At 48.4% G+C, this 17,745-nt stretch overlaps 1 protein-coding gene and 1 long non-coding RNA gene across 2 annotated transcripts in view; one reads left to right on the top strand and one right to left on the bottom strand.

The window, feature by feature from the left end:
• The window catches only part of Igfbp7 (insulin like growth factor binding protein 7), a 59,723-nt gene that overhangs the window by 3,168 nt on the left and 38,810 nt on the right, over positions 1–17,745 (top strand). The window lies entirely within an intron of this gene.
• On the bottom strand, positions 449–16,448 carry LOC125364971. Its single transcript, XR_007213603.1, has 3 exons — positions 16,409–16,448; positions 11,799–11,801; positions 449–651 (listed from the first exon to the last, which is right to left on the bottom strand). It is a non-coding gene; the product is annotated as an uncharacterized LOC125364971 (long non-coding RNA).

The following is a 17,745-nucleotide window of genomic DNA, read 5'->3' as shown; positions in this document are numbered from 1 at the left end:
ACTGTGCGTGTGTGGAAAGAAAACCTGGCCCTCCTGATTTAGAAAGCAGGTTTACAGGGTGCAACTTCTGGGTGCATTTCTCCTTGGTCCTTGAACCTCTAGAGATGCTTTCAACCTTCCCCTCCTCTCCTGAGAGAATCATCATTTGCTCCACTGTGGATAGTGAGCCTGGCCTCCTTGTTCCTCTTCCTCTGCGGTGGAAGGCAAAGCCATCTGCCTGGAAATCTGTTTGAAAGGTAATGAGATAATCATCTCAGATCTTGGAGCTGTCATCATGAATTTAGTGCCATTAGATCTTACTGCCGTCCCTGAAATCCTAGGTAGCTAGAAGGGTGAGTCTGACAATTCTGTTTAATGAAAAGAAGTTGATACAAAGAAGCTGAGGCATGTCATAAAAATACAGTGTTGGGAGAGGTCGTGGGACTTTTCGATTCCAGTTCCCGGTTACATCTTTGCTTGTGGTTCTTGAAATCTTTTCTCTCTTTGGCAAACACACTTGAGACACTGTGATATTTTGGGGTATGATTGCCTCTTCTGAGTTAATTTTTACTTAGGGTACTAGAATATCATTTCCTAAATGTCTTTCTTCTTAGTACCTTTAGGACCAAGTTCAACTCACAACTTGAGCACAGAAAGATCTTCACGATAGAACTGCATTGATCCTAGCCACTTAGAAAGCTGAGATCTAAGGATCATGGTTTTAAGCCAGCCCAGGCCGGAAAATCTGTCAAACTCCTATCTCAAACCATCAAAAAACAGAAGTAGAGTTGTGTCTCAAGTAGTAGAGCCCCAGTCTGAGGTGCAAGAGTTAAAAGACAGTGCTTAGGCCCTAAGTTCAAACCTCAGAACTGGCACCCCAAATAAACTATCCATTCCCATTCTGTTATTTTGGCCTTTTCTCTCCTGCCCCAATGTATGTGCCATTTTTGTGTTATCTCAATGCATCTTAAGTCTTCTTGGTTCCATAATTTAGTACATGCTGTGCCTTCTGCCTGGAACGCTTCCTTGCCTACATCTGAGCACACACACACACACACACACACCCCATCATGGTGTTATTCTCCTAGCATTGCTCAGCATCCAGCCACTGAAGGAAACCTTATCATTTCTGACAGCATGGATGAACCTGGAATACATCATCTTAATTGAAATAATCCAGGCATAGAAAGACAGATACATGATCTCCCTTGTCGGTGAAACCTAAAAAGTTAAACTCGTAGAAGCAGAGAGTAAAGTGGTACCCCAGGGGCTGAGGATGGGTGGGAATGAGGGGCTTTGAGATGTTGGAAAACACACAAAATCTCAGGTCTGGGTTCTTTCCAGAACTCAGAAGCTCTGTTACACATCACAATGACTTTCATTATTAGCAATGTCTTATGTGCTTAAAAATTGCTAAAAGACTTGATATCAACACAAAGGAAGAAAGGAAGAAAGAAAGAAAGAAAGAAGAGAGAGGGAGGGAGAGAAGGAGGGAGGGAAAGGGAGGGAAGGAGGAAGGGAGGGAAGGAGGGAGGGAGGGAGGGAGGGAAGGAGGAAAAGGGAGAGAGAGAAAGGCAAGCAAGCATGCAAAAACCAGGTACTTGAGACTTATGCCTGTGATCGATCGTAGCACTTGCAGACTGAAATGGGAAGGACTGAGGTTTGAAGTCAGGCCGGACACGTACATGAGATCCCCCTTCTCCACCAGTAGTGAGACATGGGCGTGCACACCTGCCATCCCATGGGACGGGAAGACTGAAATGGGTGGGTGGAGGCTCAGGCCTCCACCCAGGACAAAAGCCAGACTATCCCCAAAATAACTAGCACAATCCAGGCACCAGTGGCTCATGCCTGCAATCTCAGCTGCTCAGGAAGCTGAGATCTGAGGATCAAAGTTCTAGGTCAGCCTGGGCAAGAAAGTGTATAAGATTCTTAATCACTAAAAAGCTGGAAGTGGAGTTGTGGCTTCAGTGATAGAGTACCAGCCTTAAGCCAAAAAGCTAATGGCCAGCACCCAGGCCCTGAGTTCAGGCCCTACTACTGGTACAAAAACAACAACAATAACTGGTGCCGAAAAATGGCTGGAAGTGTGGTTCACGGGTAATTTGCCTGCCCTGTAAGCGCACAACCCAGATACCATGCATGCACGCACACACACACACACACACACACACACACACACGATTTATATGCTTTATTAAGCCATTCCTCAACATATACATATATCAAAACACTGTGTTGGGGCCTGCGAAGCACAAGTTTAAACCCCAGTACCACACACAAAAAAAAGGTTGTACAGCAAAAATAATATGTTCCCTTTAGTTACCAATTAAGGACACACCTTTTTAGAGCCAGAAGCAATAGCTCACACCTTTAATCCAGCTACTTGGGAGGTGGAGACTGGGAGGACGGCGGTTCAAAGTTAGCCTCGCAAGTTTGCAGGACCCTATCTCAACAGAGAAAGCTGGATGCCTTGGTTCCTGCATGTCACCCCGGTTGAAGAAAGAAACAAATAGAAAGCTCATCGTCTCCGTGAGGCCTTATCTCAAAAATAACTGAAGCAGAAAGAGCCAATGGAATATCTGCATAGCAAATGCAAAGCCCTGAGTTTAAACCCCAGTACTACCAAAAGAAAGAGAAGAAAATGGAAGCCATACTTTTTTAATAAGGGAGGAGTAGCCTGTGCCCACCACACAGAGAGGGAGGGCAGGGGACCGCTGGCCACTATACAGAGTCCAGTCAGGATGTGATACACAGCCACTACCCTAGGGCCTGGGTCTTCCAAGCACAAGGTTTGTGGGAACCGCTAAGTGGTACATGTTTAGAAAACCTGTCTGTTCGCTCCCCTTGGGGGAAGAGAGTGGAAGCGCATGACTGTAGTCAGACACTTCCATTTGGAGAACTGGTACCGTAATTACATGTCAGAGCTTCTTCACGAGGCCGCTGGTGTCTCTCAGACCTCAGAAGCCCCGTCAAACCTGGGGCTCTGCTGCGCACGGCAAGGTTGGTTATTGGGAGTGAGAAGCCCTTCCTGAGTTCTTATTTTTAATGGCTGCTCACACAGTCCCTGCCGGTCACTTTGGCTCCAAGTTACAACTACTTGGTTTACTTCAGGAGGCGCTTTCCTCCTTCTAAATCCCATTTCTTCCTCTCCCTCTTCTTCACACACCACAATGGGAACAGTCACATCTCCAAGACTATCCCAGCAGAAATGCTTCTCGAACTTTTCTTTCTTCATTTGCCCTTCTGGAGCATAGAAACATCTAGAAGGATGAGCGCAATCGCCAGCTCTTCACGATCACTCCATCCAGTTTTAATCACTACATTGTAGGAAAGTTCTGAGGAGCTGAAGACGCCTTAGAAAAGAATATGGGCCATCTTGAAGAAGGACCTCCCTGAATTTCATATTCTTCTTGTGAAAAGTAATCCAAGGAGCAAGCTAATATTTCTTCATAGTTCAGGAATTCATTATTAAATGGAAGGCCTCCTGGCCGTTCTACAATTCTTCAAGGAAATAGAATTGAAGAGGCTGGAATGAAATAGCCTCAAGAACAGCTGGAGGACGCGGTAGGGAGGACTTTCCTTCGGGTGGCTGGTTGGGTGAGCACTCACCTCACTGAGGAGGCAGCGAAGGTGGGGGGTGGTTCCCATTCCAGCGCTTTGCTTTGTGCAGCTCCCAGAGGGAGTGGGAAACGCTGAGAAAGCATTCGCTGACGTTCTTCACTATGATCTCCATCCTGTCCCCAGAGCCTGCCCTTGGGGTCCACTGCAGACTAGCCTTCCAAAAGAAACTACCTTATAAGGCTCTCTCTTGGATAGCTGAGCGACAAAATACCGTTGGGTAGAGTCCAAGGGCGGCCGGCCTCCCTCATTCTAATTCCTCCTCGCAGGGGATGAGATCGCGGTGCTTCCTTTAGCTCCAGCTGCACCCCCCCACCCCCCCACCCCACCCCACCCCCGGCCACGGGATCTGAGCCTATCTGTGCTTTGTTCACTGTGGAATAAACAACAGCTTGTTCCCGGTAACTGGTGAGAAAAGGGGAACCCTAATTATTGTCTACAGAACTAGCAAGCTAGGGGGTGTCAGAGGGTAACTTCCTTTGAAATTGAGGGCTGGTGAGGCTAGAATGCTTTGAAAGGGATGTGGAGTCCAGCGTGGAGAGCTCAGGGAGTGTGCCCATTCTCGTCAGCTGTAAAGCCTTGTCCGTGGAAGATTTCCATGTGGATTTTCAGGGTCAATCAAGGACACACACTCCCCCCCCCCCCCGCCCCAGTCCTTCAAGAGAACATTTGGGAGGTCGAGAGGAGAAAGCCAGCAGGGATCGGATCGTGTGTGGTGGGAGGACTGTTTATTTTTTGACTGAAAATGGATGTATTCAAGGGGCTGAATGTTATTTAATCCCAAATTGGATTAATGGCAAAAATGACCCCTTTGGAAAAAACAAAAAACAAAAAAACAAAAACGCTCATCTGTTAAACTTCCTTTACATTCTTCAGAAGGAAGCAGGCCAAGGTTAACTGAAAACAACTGGAGCCCAGCCGTCCCCTCCCCTCCCCCTCCCCCTCCCCCTCCCCCCTCCTCCCCCACGTCCTTAGCCAGGCTGAAGGTTAGGAGCATCTACTCCTCCCTCGGCAGCCCGCAGCTGCACACAGCGGCTTTGGGGCTGAAAAACAAGAAAGGTTCAGGCCAGGTAAGACAGACCTAGTAACCCAGCCTGCACAAAGGCCCGTTCATACGCGCTCAAGTTCCCACCCGCAAGGTTTGACAAGGCCCGGGCCAAGTCCACGGAAGTCGGCCACTATGAAAGAGCAGCTCTTACATCTTCAGGGCAATGCCTGTCATGAAGGGAGGTACAGTTTAATCTTCCTGTATCACAAGATTCCTGCAAAGGTAAAATGACGTGAGGGGTACCAAACCACTGCAGCCGCTGGCCCGGTCGCCGGGAGCTGGTTATCAGCTAGCCTGGGAACTCCCATGGTGCTCTGCGGGGAGCACGGAGCTGGTCGGCATCGGTGCGGTGCATGACCCTGCGCTAGCACTTGCCAGGGCCTCCGCACGCGCCTCCCACCCCCCCCCCCACTGTGGACGGAAAGGGAACTTTGATCCCGGTGATGAAGCTAGGGAGGTAACAGGTCCAGTCCGGCAGGCAGTGAGTGACTAGCGGCCTGGGCCTGGCGCTTCGCCTGGGGACCCCAGAAAGCCTTGCTGTCGTTCACAGCGAGGTGTGCGTGTCCACAGTGCCGCCTCGGTGCCACATTCTTCTGTTTCTGTACACCTGAAACAGTTCAAAGCAAAACGAGTGGGTGGTGGCGGCTCCCGCCCGTCATCCTAGCTACTGAAGCGATGCCTTCTAGGCGTCTTGAACCCTTCTCCTCTCAACCAGGTGAGGAACTGTGAGGCAGGAGAAGTGGGAGCAAGGGCCACGTTTGCTTGAAAGTGAGGAAGATGAGGACGGCCTCTTGGCCACTAGGGGGTTGGTGTAAGCCCCCCAACGAGGACTCCTGGCTGGTAGAGCCGTCTTAGGCCCTACGAGGCCCCGTCCACCAGCTTCCTGAGCGAGGAGGAAGAGGAGGAGCAGGAGGAGGAAGAGGAGGAAGAGAAGGAGGAGGAGCCGGGGGAGGAGACTTCTCCCTGCAAGATAGTGTGAAAAGGGAGGCCAGAAAGTAGTGTTCCTTGCGTCCCCCTTTTAAATCCCTTTGGGCGCGTCTCAGCTGGTCGGCGTCCAGTTCTCACCCCGAGGGGAATGGCGCCTGCCTGTGCCCTGCGCAGGTCTGTTGCAGCTTTACCAGAGATGTTGTCCCTGCCAGGGGGGCCATCTCGGCCTTCCAGGGATTTTAGGAAGAAGAAGGGGCGTTGTCTCCACTGGCCGCTGCCTCTGTCTGTCCAGTCTCTGTTGTTGTTATTCTGATTCTCTCTCACGAGGAGACTGAGATCTGGAAGGTCACGGTTCGAAGCCAGCCCAGACAGGAAAGTCCATGAGACTCCCTCTTCAGAATAATCCGGAGAAAAGCAAGGTGGAGATGTGGCTCAAATGGCAGAGCACCTGCTGAGTAAGCAAGCTGAGTAAGAACATGAGACCCTGAGTTCAAGCCCCACTACTGCCAACGTAATAGTAGTTGTTGTTATTATTATTATATTGTAATTCATAAGAGTCAAACTTGTGTGAAAAAGTTTGAAATCTTACTGAATTTATTTTGCATATATTAGTGTGCAAAATAACTCACAAGAGGAGTGTGATACTTTCAGATCTTCTTCAATGAACATGAAATAGAAATTATGTCTAACAAAGCTTAACGGAGTGTTCTTGGCAGATAGTGTGTAGTTTATAATACATTTCATATTATATTCAGTGGAAAACAGGTTTCTTGAGTGAATTAATGTATCCAATGTTCCTTCACATTGTGGGCTTTTCTTTTATACCTACCTGTCTAGCATCAGGCTAGACTACAAATCTTAAAGCCGACTTTTCAACTTAATAAACTCTTAAAGGGTCACAGTGTTGAGTTAGCTAGCACAAATACTTGCCCTAACAAGACCCCTGGACTAGAATGTTGGTTGTACTGTTTGACCTTCACCAGGGCTCTCTGTTAACTCTGAATAGGATAAAGGAGAAAAACTACTATCCCCATACTTAGTTATTCACTGTTTCCCAAGCATTGGCCTTGGCTTCACCCTTGCCTGCACTGTTTCATAATCAGTCTTCCTAGTTTGAATATTCTTCATCGAAGATATGGCCCTCAGGAGAGCTGTTTTCTTGAAGGAATTTGTATGCTTGGAAATCAGAGGCTGGGAATAGGGCCTAGTGGCAAGAGCGCTTGCCTCCTATACATGAAGCCCTGGGTTCGATTCCTCAGTACCACATATATAGAAAAAGCCGGAAGTGGCGCTGTGGCTCAAGTGGCAGAGTGCTAGCCTTGAGCAAAAAGAAGCCAGGGACAGTGCTCAGGCCCTGAGTCCAAGCCCCAGGACTGGCAAAAAAAAATAATAATAATAAATAAATAAATAAATAAATAAACATAGGAAATCAGAGCCATTTTTCTTGTCGATCATGAGACAACCCGTGAAATGCACCTGGGTGATCCATTTTGACTTTCTGAGAGGGGGAAGCAAATGCTTTAGTGTTCTAACAGAGGTGCCGATGACGCCAATCACGATCCTCTTTCGCGATGTTTTCCTTGAAACAGGACGGCTCCCCCCTCCACAGAGGCTGTCTTTTTCCTCAGTCAGAAACGTTCACAGGCATTCCATGTGCACCGCCGCAGATCATACAGCCAGCCAGCGGTCGAGCGGTGAACGTGAGGACGCTTTAGACCCGACATCTGTTCTGCTCTCTTCTGGCTTGACTCCAAGCAGGGAAGACCATTTCATCAAGACCCAGATCTCCCGGCACTTTCCGAGGGGTCTGAAGGGGACCACACAGAGCCGAGGCTTCGGGAATGTTGGCGGGTTAGCCCAAGCCCGCAGGACACAAAGCCAGTTGCTTCTCCGTGGGGGCCCTCAGAACTCTCCGCTCGGGGATCTGAAAGGGAATCCCAGTAGCAGCTCCAGCAATTACGTGGCAGCCTTGGCTTCCAAAGGACCTCCTCCCTCGGGAGGCCCGGGGGCTTTTGATGGACGATGAAATGCGTGCGCAGAGGTGGAGCCGGTGAGAGGAGGGATCGTGTGGTGCGCTCGCTTATTAGTGGCGCTCAGCCCAGCTGGAGGGGGCAGGCTGGGGCACAGATCAGATATTTGACGGGCCAAGACTTCCAAGGCCTCACTCTGCCCGAAGTGTGTCTCAGATCCGAGGTTCAGAGTAGGAAAGGAAAGAGGATCAGACTTGGCTCTTTCTGTGCCGTGGGGCCTTTGGTTCACAAGGAAGCTAACTGACAGGGCTGGACAGGCCTTCCCGATCCAGGCTCCGGGCGGCAGGGGGTGCCCCTCCCTCGCCGCTGCCTTTGGAGGTGCTCCCATCTGAGGCTGCGTTCCACCCGGCCCATCTCTGCAGACTGCTCCTCCTTCCTGTCTGGCTGAGCTCAAAGAAATGGGCTTTTGTCTTTCTCCCCCTCCCAGCCCATCGCTCGTTTCCGAGCGGGGCCACGCAGCCGTGTCACTGACGAGTCCCGCTCGATCCACGCTTCTGCCGCGGCCCCCCACGCGCGCGCGTGGCTGCTGGCAGGCCACCAGAGCTGGCAAGGAAGCCCTGGCCTGGCGGGCCGCCTCAGTGGGGCAGCCCGTCCAGGCCGTGCCTTCCAGGAGAGGTGGGCCGGGCCGTCTTTGGCCAACACTGCCTTGGGGTGAAGATAGCTGGGATGTGTTAGGAGCCTCATGCAGCCTATTGCCCCAGGCAGGACCACTCCAGCGGTGGGAGGAACATCCCATGGGTGAGTCAGCCCGCATCCAAGAAGAGGGAAGCGCATGCCGAGAATGCAGCGCGTGGTTCACGGTGTGCCATTTGAGTCAATCCCCGCCATGCTTCCCGGCTGCACGAGCCTGACCTCCTCCATTCATTGTTCCCCCACCTGCAGAACAGCTGGACCATGGTATGATAGGTTGCTACCAATGAAACGAGAGGATAATACCCTTACAAACAAATCCCCCAAACTTTCCCCCCTTGTTCTGCAAGGATTCTAGGACAGGCACTCCTGCCTCTACGTCCTAAGAGATCCGAGACTCCAAGGCAGACACGCCGATAGGAACCGTAAGAGACGCCGGGCAGCCTTCTGTGTTGCTCTGCGACGTGGAGAATTGCTACCTTCAAGGAATGTCACCCGTGCTGTTTTCTGAATAGCATCCTTTGTCAGTTTGGATACATAACTTTGGATTAGGCGCTCACCTACATCCAGTACGTATGGACCTATCTCTTCCCTGCGTATTCTATCAGTATAGTATGTACATGAAATGTTCGATCATTTGGGGGTGTTTTTCTTAATGTAAATATTAGCTCCAAACAAGAATGTGAATCAAAAATCATGGCTTAGAGAAATTTAGTATAATGAGTGCCCAAGAGGCTCACAATGAGGATTATCTTTGGTTTTCAGAGTGTGGTCAATGGAAAATAATTTCTTTGCTGTAGTTGATGTGTCTGGTTTTAGGGGTTTTTGTTTGGTTGGTTGGTTGGGTTTGTTTGTTTGTTTGTTTGTTTTGGCCAGTCCTGGGGCTTGAGCTCAGGGCCTGAGCACTGTCCCTGGCTTCTTTTTGCTCAAGACTAGCGCTCTTCCCTTGAGCCACAGCGCCACTTCTACCTTTTTCTATTGATATGGTGCTGAGGAATCAAACCCAGGGCTTCATGCATGCTAGGTAAGCACTCTACCACTAAGCCACATTCCCAGCACCTCTGTTCTTTGACTTATACAGGAGTTGCAGGCTAGCAGGGACTCAGCTAAAAAATTAAAACACAGCTGGACACTGGTGGTTCTTACCTGTAATCTTAGCTACGTAAGAGGCTGAGATCTGAGGATCACAGTTCAAAGCCAGCCCTGGCTGGAAAGGCCAATAAACTACCAAAAAAAAAAAAAAAAACGGAAATGGTGCTGTGGCTCAAATGGTAGAGCACTGGTCTTGAGCAAAAGAGCTCAGAGGGAGAGAGAGCTCAGGTCCTGAGTTCAAACCCTATGACTGACAAACAAAAATTAAAATACTTAACTATAAGTGGGCCTGTTTAGACTGAGGAGGTACCCACTTAGGGGGCAGTGTTCATCTCCGGGAGGGGATAGAGAACAAGGAGATAAGAGCCTAGAGAGAAGGGTTAAGAAAACAAACAGGTTTATCAGGCACTAGTGGCTCACACCTGTAATCCTGGCTACTGGAGAGCCTGAGATCTGAAGATCAAGGTTCAAGGCCAGCTCAGGCAGGAAAGCTCATGAGACTCCTATCTCCAATTAACCCTCAAAAAGCCAGAAGTAGAGCTGTGGGTCAAGTGGTAGAGCGCATCGGAAACAGCGTGCTGTGCCCGTGGCACAGCATGCGAATGCCCGAGCTCCACTCTGAGACTCTGATTTCGTTGGTCTGGAAGTAGCCTAGGCAGCAGATGTGTAAACACTTGCCAGACGACTTAATGTCCCGCCCAGGCTCAAAGCGACGGTTCTGTGGTAACTGCCAGTGACTGTAAGGCGTCTCATTTTGGGGACGGGGGGGGGGGGGGAGGCTGTGATGGTCAGTGTTTGCTCCATTGAGCCAGCCCGCAGTTCTTAGGGCTGGAGGCTTTTCAGAATGTCTAGTCCTCAAATAATGCAGGCCACCTGGTGTTCACCTAAACCCATATCATCCGACCTTTCAGTCATTTCTCTAGAACATGGGTTCTTTGAGCCTAGTGCTTTCTGTTTATTTGTTCTGACAGCACTGAGGTTTGAACTCGGGCTCTCAAGCTTCCTCGGCAGGTGTATTACCCATTGAGCCATACCTCCAGTCTAAGACTAGTAGTGCTTGGTATCTACTTTTTCCACCATTGAATCCCCAGAGTCCAGAAATCCCTAGGATGTGGTAGGTACTTAATGACTTGTCAGGTACATGGGTGAATCACTAAGGGTGGGTCTCGTGTGCTTTATTAAGTACGGGAGCCTTCGTGCTGATGAAAGCTCGCCTTTATCTGATACCTAGACGGGATCTCTAATAGGACAAATTGTCTCTGCTTAGCTTACAAGTTCCCTAACCTACAGGAGAATCTCTTCTCACTCAGTAAATACCCTTCCTCAAACTCTCCCTTATACTTTCCACTGTCATAAAAACTCTGAGACCGAGAACAATGCTTCATTCAGAGTTATCATCTCCACCTCATGACCCAGGCATGATAATCTAGCACAGCCACTGGCTGTGTGTCCTTGAGACATTTACTTAACCTCTCTGCTGTAAAATGAAGATACCACCATGATTACCGGATGGAGGTGGGAGTTACAGGAGTAAATGCTTAGCGTGGTGATGGGCCCACAATTAACCTTCAAGGACGGTTAGTTCTCCTGTAGTGAAGCAGCAGCACGGAGAAGCACAAATATGGGGCAGTCTCGTCGTTTACACCAGTTAGGTTCTGCTAGGGTGCTGAGAGCCCTGTATTAATGAATTCTGACCTGCTGCTTCTACAGACCACACCGCTAGAACCCTGGGAGCACGCTCCTCCGTCCATCCGTCCATCACTGGACTTGGCATGTGTTTCTGTTTAGGAACACCATAGTTAACATGTTATGATTCATTAACATTGAACTCTTAGCCAGCACTGTCCCTCAGGCTACAGTAAAGTTGATCAGACACATAGGCAGCTCAGTTCCACCTGCCCAGGAATACTAGACAGCATTCAGCCCAACTCTGGAGGCTCATGCAAGCAGCTAGATCCCCCACAGAAAGTACCAGAAAACATAGGTTGCCTAAGGGATGCTTATCTTCAGTGTAAGAAATGAGACAGAAGGGCAGGACACTAAGAGCCCAGTCACTGAGCCGCCCTGCATGTCTGCAGATTATTACACTTACCACCTGATGACAAGGGTATGTGTGCACCCAAAACATAGCATGTAAGGCTCCGCTGCTACCTGCAGTTTCAGGCACGCATTGGGAGGTCTTGGTTTATACCTGCCATGGAGACCATCTAACTCATTCTCTTCATCTATTTATGTTGTTTTGGGAGATGTGGTCTTGTTTTGGGTTTTTTGCGACAGAACCTTGCTGTGTAGCCCATACTGGCCTCAAACTTTTGATCCTCCTACCTCAACGACTTGAGTGCAGAGATTATAGGCATATACCACCACATCCAGCTTAGCCTCTCTTTCAATGTGATTCCCATGCATGATATTGAGACCATGGGTGACCCCTTATATCTTCGTGGTTTGTGATATGTCCTGTTATTCTTCACTACCTAAGGGAAAGCCTGGGTCCTACTCAGATTACTAAAACCATAAGAGAATCCGCTTTAAAACATCTTACCTTAAGTGTCCTTGAAACTGTCCTTGGGCCTTTATGGAAGTTGGCAGTCTTGTCTCTCCTCTTCAAGTCCTTCACTCTCCAGCACATTCAGCACCGGTAGTCCTTTGTAAGTCCTTTGTTTCTATTAGAAATACTTATTCCAGTAAACAGTGCTGACGATACATTTCTAAAATAAATGTGATTTCAGGCAGAATTTACCCCATCGTTGGCCAAGAGACAGGAAAACAACCCAGTACAGTTCACAAGATTTTTCACATACTCACCTAGGCCTATCACGTTTGCAACCCTCCCCAAAAACTTCATGGAAAAGCCTTGTTCCGACATTATACACTAGGCAACCAAGAGAGCGTGTTGGAGCGTCCGGGCAGAGCTCCTATTATCCCCAGCCTCATGGAACTGCAACAAGAAATTCAGCTAAGGTGGCTTGAACATGGGCACACGCGCAAAACCTGACTGACTCCAAAGGCAGCAAACCCTCGGTGCTACAGCCCGTGGAACATAAGAGATGCCTCATTCATTCATTTGCTCACTCATCATGGTTCTAGCTGTACAGTGGGCTTCCTTCCCTAACCTGTGACTTGGTCACCACATATCTTATATGTGATCTCCTAGCCCCTTTATTATTACCCGTGTGTAGAAGTGCATGTTCTTGTCATTGCTCTTGATAAATCATGTATGTGCTTTTGAAGAAAAATACCCAAAGAATCGGCAGCTGTTATTTTGGTAAATGAATAATAACTTCACTTCAGGCTTTGAAAGTAGTGAATGTCTAATGCAGCATAATAAGCTTATCTCCCAAATTCCTGCACTCAAACCTATCTAATTGAGGGCACACTGGCTCTTTGTGACATGAAATGACCAACTCTCGTTTCTCGTTTCCTGAGAAAATGCAAAATAAAGTAGAATAAGTAATCAGAGCGATCGCTGTTTTCTAAAAAATAAAACCTATATTGATGGAGAACATAAGAACTCCGTGAAGGGGGCTGGGGATATAGCCTAGTGGCAAGAGTGCCTGCCTCGGATACACGAGGCCCTAGGTTCGATTCCCCAGCACCACATATACAGAAAGCGGCGCTGTGGCTCAAGCGGCAGAGTGCTAGCCTTGAGCGGGAAGAAGCCAGGGACAGTGCTCAGTCCCTGAGTCCAAGGCCCAGGACTGGCCAAAAAAAAAAAAAAAGAACTCCGTGAAGGGCTGGGAATGTGGCTTAGCGGTAGAGTGCTTGCCTAGCATACATGAAGCCCTGCATTTCATTCCTTAGCACCACATACACAAAATGCCAGAAGTTGCGCTGTGGCTCTAGTGGTAGAGTGCTAGCAAACGAAGCTCAAGGACAGTGCCCAGGCCCTGAGTTCAAGCCCAAGGACTGGCAAAAGAAAGAAAGAAGAAGAAATAACTCTCTGAAGAAAAATTAACTTCTCAGTATGAATAACATTGAATCCTCTGGAGAGATTTCCTCATTGTGTGTACATGTCAGCGCTATAGAGTGAGACTGTGACCCACAGAGTTCTTGACATTGAGTGTCTATCCTAGGATGGAGGAGCCTCACTTCAAAAGCCATCAAAGGAAATGAAATGTAGTAGGTTTCTCAGGGAGGACTGACAGTTATCACAGTTATCACAGATTCTTGTGTGTTTGCTTGCTTTGTGCCCATACTGAGGCTTGAATTCCGCGTCTCACGCTCTCACTTGGCTTTTTTCCCTGAAGGCTGATGCTCTACCACTTGAGCCAGGCCTCCACTTCCAGCGTTCTTGGTGGTTAATTGGGGATGAGAGTCTCAATGACTTTTCTGCCTAGGGTGGCTTGGCGCTAAAGAACAGGAATCCAGGTGTGCATAACCACTGGCAGGGATTTCACCACTCAACAGTGCTGTCAAGGACGCGCGCTCTTCCTGTCATTCTGCGCTGTCCTTTGCCTGTTGGCTTTTGTCTTTGTGCCTGAGCGCTGCCGCTCACCTCATGTGTAGGGTATTCTCTACAAACAGACCAGGAAAAGGGCAACATCGCCATCTGACCCCTCTACCAGGGAGCAAACCCTTCCCAGAAGCTTTCCACTCAGCAAATCCACAGGAATTGGTGACTTGGCCTCCCCTAGCCGCAAAAGAGGCTGAGCCGGCGGGGGTTGGGGGGAATCGGCCCACCTGCCCAGCTGGGCAGCAGCTTTACGTTTCAGGCATGGCTGAAAAGGGGAATTTACACTGCACTGTCATCATTCACTTCTGAAATCCAGGTAATAAAACAGGTCAGGGGCATAGGGAAGGGGGATAAAAAGATCCGTAGCAAAATAGGACATGTCCAAAACATACTGGGAAGAAATCTGAAAGATGTCAGAGAGCTTCATAAAGACCGTTCTGAAAGACATGCCATTTCCCTTCGCCGCGGCGTCCTTCAGAGAAATGACAGTGACCCGTGGCAGGCTTCCCTCCCGCGCTGCCTTCCTACAGGAAAGGAGAATCTCAAAGTCAGCTCAAGAAACCAGAACATTCTCATTCTCTCTGTTGTTCATATGTAAATATATGCTGGGAAAAAAAAATCTTCCTTTTGGGGGGAGGGTAGAAGGGAAGTACTAGGTTTGAGCTCAAGGCCTTAGGCCTGAAAAAGTGCTTAGAAAACAAGCGCGCTTTGATTTCCATAAATCATATAAACTATTCAGGCCTAAATGTGGTGGACTTCTCCTTGTTGTAGTATTTTATGCTTATTTAAACCATATAAATATATGCACGCTTATTGAAATCCTGTTACAAGAATTAATGTTGAGAGTTCCGGATTCGCATCTTCAGCCTCTTTCCTTACCTTGTGGAGTCACTTCTCTGAACCTCAGTTTTGCCATCTGTAAAATGGGGACAGTGCTGTCTGCTCAAATTATCGGTGATGGTGACGTCTTTATTTGAGACCTCAGGCACAGTGCTTGGCACGCAGAGAGGCCTCACCATCTGGTCATTAGTAGTAGTGACTAATGCTTCTGAAATAACCCTCAAATGACATACCCCATAAAAATTCTTACCATATTCTTTGACTTTTCTACCAGAGTACCTAGGCAGAAACTGGAGAAGAGCAGAGCAATCAGGGGTTCTACAGAAAAAAAATGAAGACTGTTGTTTTTGTCCAAACAATCCTTGAGCGTTTTTGTGCTTAAATGTTTGTAATTGACTTCTTGCCTCCTTCCAGCACGGGATTGGAGGCCGACCATATCCCCCTTCTCTTCAGATTATAGCGGTGGTATTGCAGAAAACACTAATCTTAGAAGAAACGAGTCCACGCTCTGACTGCACAGTCTAATGTGATTGTGAACGCGTAACTCCCTCTCCATCTTGCCATCCCTCCAGCTGTAGGACAAAGCTAGCAGAGCCTGCTTTACAGTATCAGGACGATGGTTATGAAAGTTAATGGAGTCATGGACTTAAGAACCTTTGAGGTTGTAAAGCACTGTAGGAATGCACGATTTTATTCCTTTTGACCTAACCAATTATGATAGCAACAACTCTCAATTAGAAGATAGGGTGGGCTGGGAATGTGCCTTAGTGGTAGAGTGCTTGTCTAGCATGCATGCAGCCCTGGGTTCCAACAACTCTCAATAGCCCAATTAGTTACCGGCCTTATGTCTATCTGGGTCAACCCATCCTTTCCCTGCGTGTACACCTGGGCCATCTTCTCTCCTTCAATCATTGCCAGCGCATAGAACCCTGGGACTCCTACGTCAGGTTAGCCTAAACCAATTAGCAAGGAAATGTGCTGTAACAAGGTTACACATAACAAAATGTAAGGTAAAATCAGCATCCACTTGAGAGTCTGTTCCTCTCCTGCCCTTTGTTAGCCGGATAATTGAGAGTTGGTGGCTTTCTCCCATCTAGAAGCGTATGTTGGACATTGGTCTGGAAAGATGTAACGATGGTATCAATCATTGTAATTCCCCATCAGTCGCTATAATGAGTGCAAGAAAGCATACTGTCACCTTACCTAAAGGCATTTCGGACGACCCCATTCCTCACTTAAGTATGGATGGGTTTTTTAGGAGTCAAGTACTGGGCCCAAGGCTATGGAGCACATAACATAGTCTCCTAGCTCCAGAGGAGCCCAATTCAATGAAAGATGAAAGGCACAGAATTTTTTTCATATCCTTGAATTATGAGTGAGCCACTATAGGTCATATTTGCTCATGGTTGGTAGTGTGTATTTGTGCTTTATTGTATAAAAACATGATTTGGGTTTTCTCCCTCTCTCTCAACAGTGGTCTTGCACTTGCTAAACAGGTATTCTCCCACTTGCCCCAACCTTTTATTGCTTTCGTTGTCTCCCAGAGAGGGTCTCGTGCTTTTGCCAAGAGCCAGCCTCAGACTTTGATCCTTCTCCCTACAGTCTCCCATGTAGGTGAGAGGTCTGGCATACCCCACCATGCCCTTCCTACTGATTGTGAGGTCTTGCTAACTTCTTGCCTGGGCTGGCCTCAAGCCAGGAGGTACCAATCTCTCCCAAGAAGCTGGGATCATAAGCATGAACTGGATCAGACTGAAATCACCTTGAAGTAAGTTCTAAATTGAGCACCAGTGGCTCACACCTGTGATCCTACCGACTCAGGAGGCTGAGATCTGAGGATCACGGTCCAGAAGCCAGCCTGGGCAGACAAGTCGGTGAGACTCTTATCTCCAGTTAGCCAAGAAAAAGCTGGAAGTGGAGGCATGACTCAAGTGGTAAAGCTCCATTAAGCCTTGTGAAAAGACTAAACAAGAGCGCAGGGTCTTTTTAGGTCAAGCCCCAGTACCAAGACAAATCAATCAATAATTTCTGAGTAGAATTTGTACACCGCACAAAGTAGTCCCAAAGTGTAGACTCCCATCACAAGCAAAGTAAAGTCAGGATGGACTAGAATGCCTGAGGGGGAAAAAAATATTCATAAACCGCTAATCCAAGATGGATTAAGGAATTGATGATCAAAAAGGAAAAGTAATGAAGCAGAGCTATTGTGATAACCCAGAAGCCATAAAGGAAAAGATGGGCAGCGTTAGCTAGGTTAAATAGGAAGCTCATGCCCTCCATTCACCCATTCATTGTTTTTATTGGGGCGCACTATGTGCCCTGCACTGTTCTCGCTGCTGGGGATGCAGCAAAGCACAAAGACGCTTCTCTGGGAACACGCGAGATGCTCCAACTTTTCCCACATCCAAACCGTGCTGCAGTATACCTCCTTACACACGCGCGCAGAGAGAACACTGCTGGCTCAAATGGTTCATTCTCATAGCCAGTCTAAGAACAGGTTCTTTTGTGGTACTAGGGCTTGAACTCAGGGCCCCACCCACTTGCTTCGCTTTCTTTGCTCAGGGCTGATGTTCTACCACGTCGGCCACAGTTCTGCCTCTGGCTTTTTGCCCGTTACTTGTTGATGAGGATCTCTCAGACTTGTCTGCCCAGGCTGACTTAAAACTATGTTCCTGAGGTCTGCGCCTCCTGAGCAGCTAGGATTAAGGTATGAGACGCCAGCATCTGGCTTTTTGGGTGATTATTTTTTAGATGAGCTCTCACTCTGTTGCCCAGGCTGACTTCAAAACTGTGAATTCTCGTGCTCCTACCTCTCAAGTGTTGGGGATTACAGACATGTGTCACCATACCCAGAGGACTCCTTCTTCTTCTGATTCTCCTCCTCCTCCTCCTCCTCCTCTTTCTCTTCCTCCTCCTCCTCCTCCTCCTCCTCTTCCTTCTCCTCCTCCTCCTCCTCTTCCTCTTCTTCCTCTTCCTCCTCTTCCTCCTCCTCCTTCTTCTTCTCCCTTCTTCCTTCTTCTTCGTTCTTTTTTGCCACTTTTTTGAACTCAGGGCCTGAGCACTGTCCCTGGCTTCTTTTTACTCAAGGCCAGCACTTTCCCTCTTGAGCCACAGCGCCAATTCCA

Source organism: Perognathus longimembris, chromosome 16 (genome assembly GCF_023159225.1).
Source record: "Perognathus longimembris pacificus isolate PPM17 chromosome 16, ASM2315922v1, whole genome shotgun sequence".
In the NCBI taxonomy this organism is placed as follows: Eukaryota; Metazoa; Chordata; class Mammalia; order Rodentia; family Heteromyidae; genus Perognathus; species Perognathus longimembris.
The sequence above is the reverse complement of the archived record's forward strand: the minus strand, read 5'-3'. Positions and strand labels throughout refer to the sequence as shown.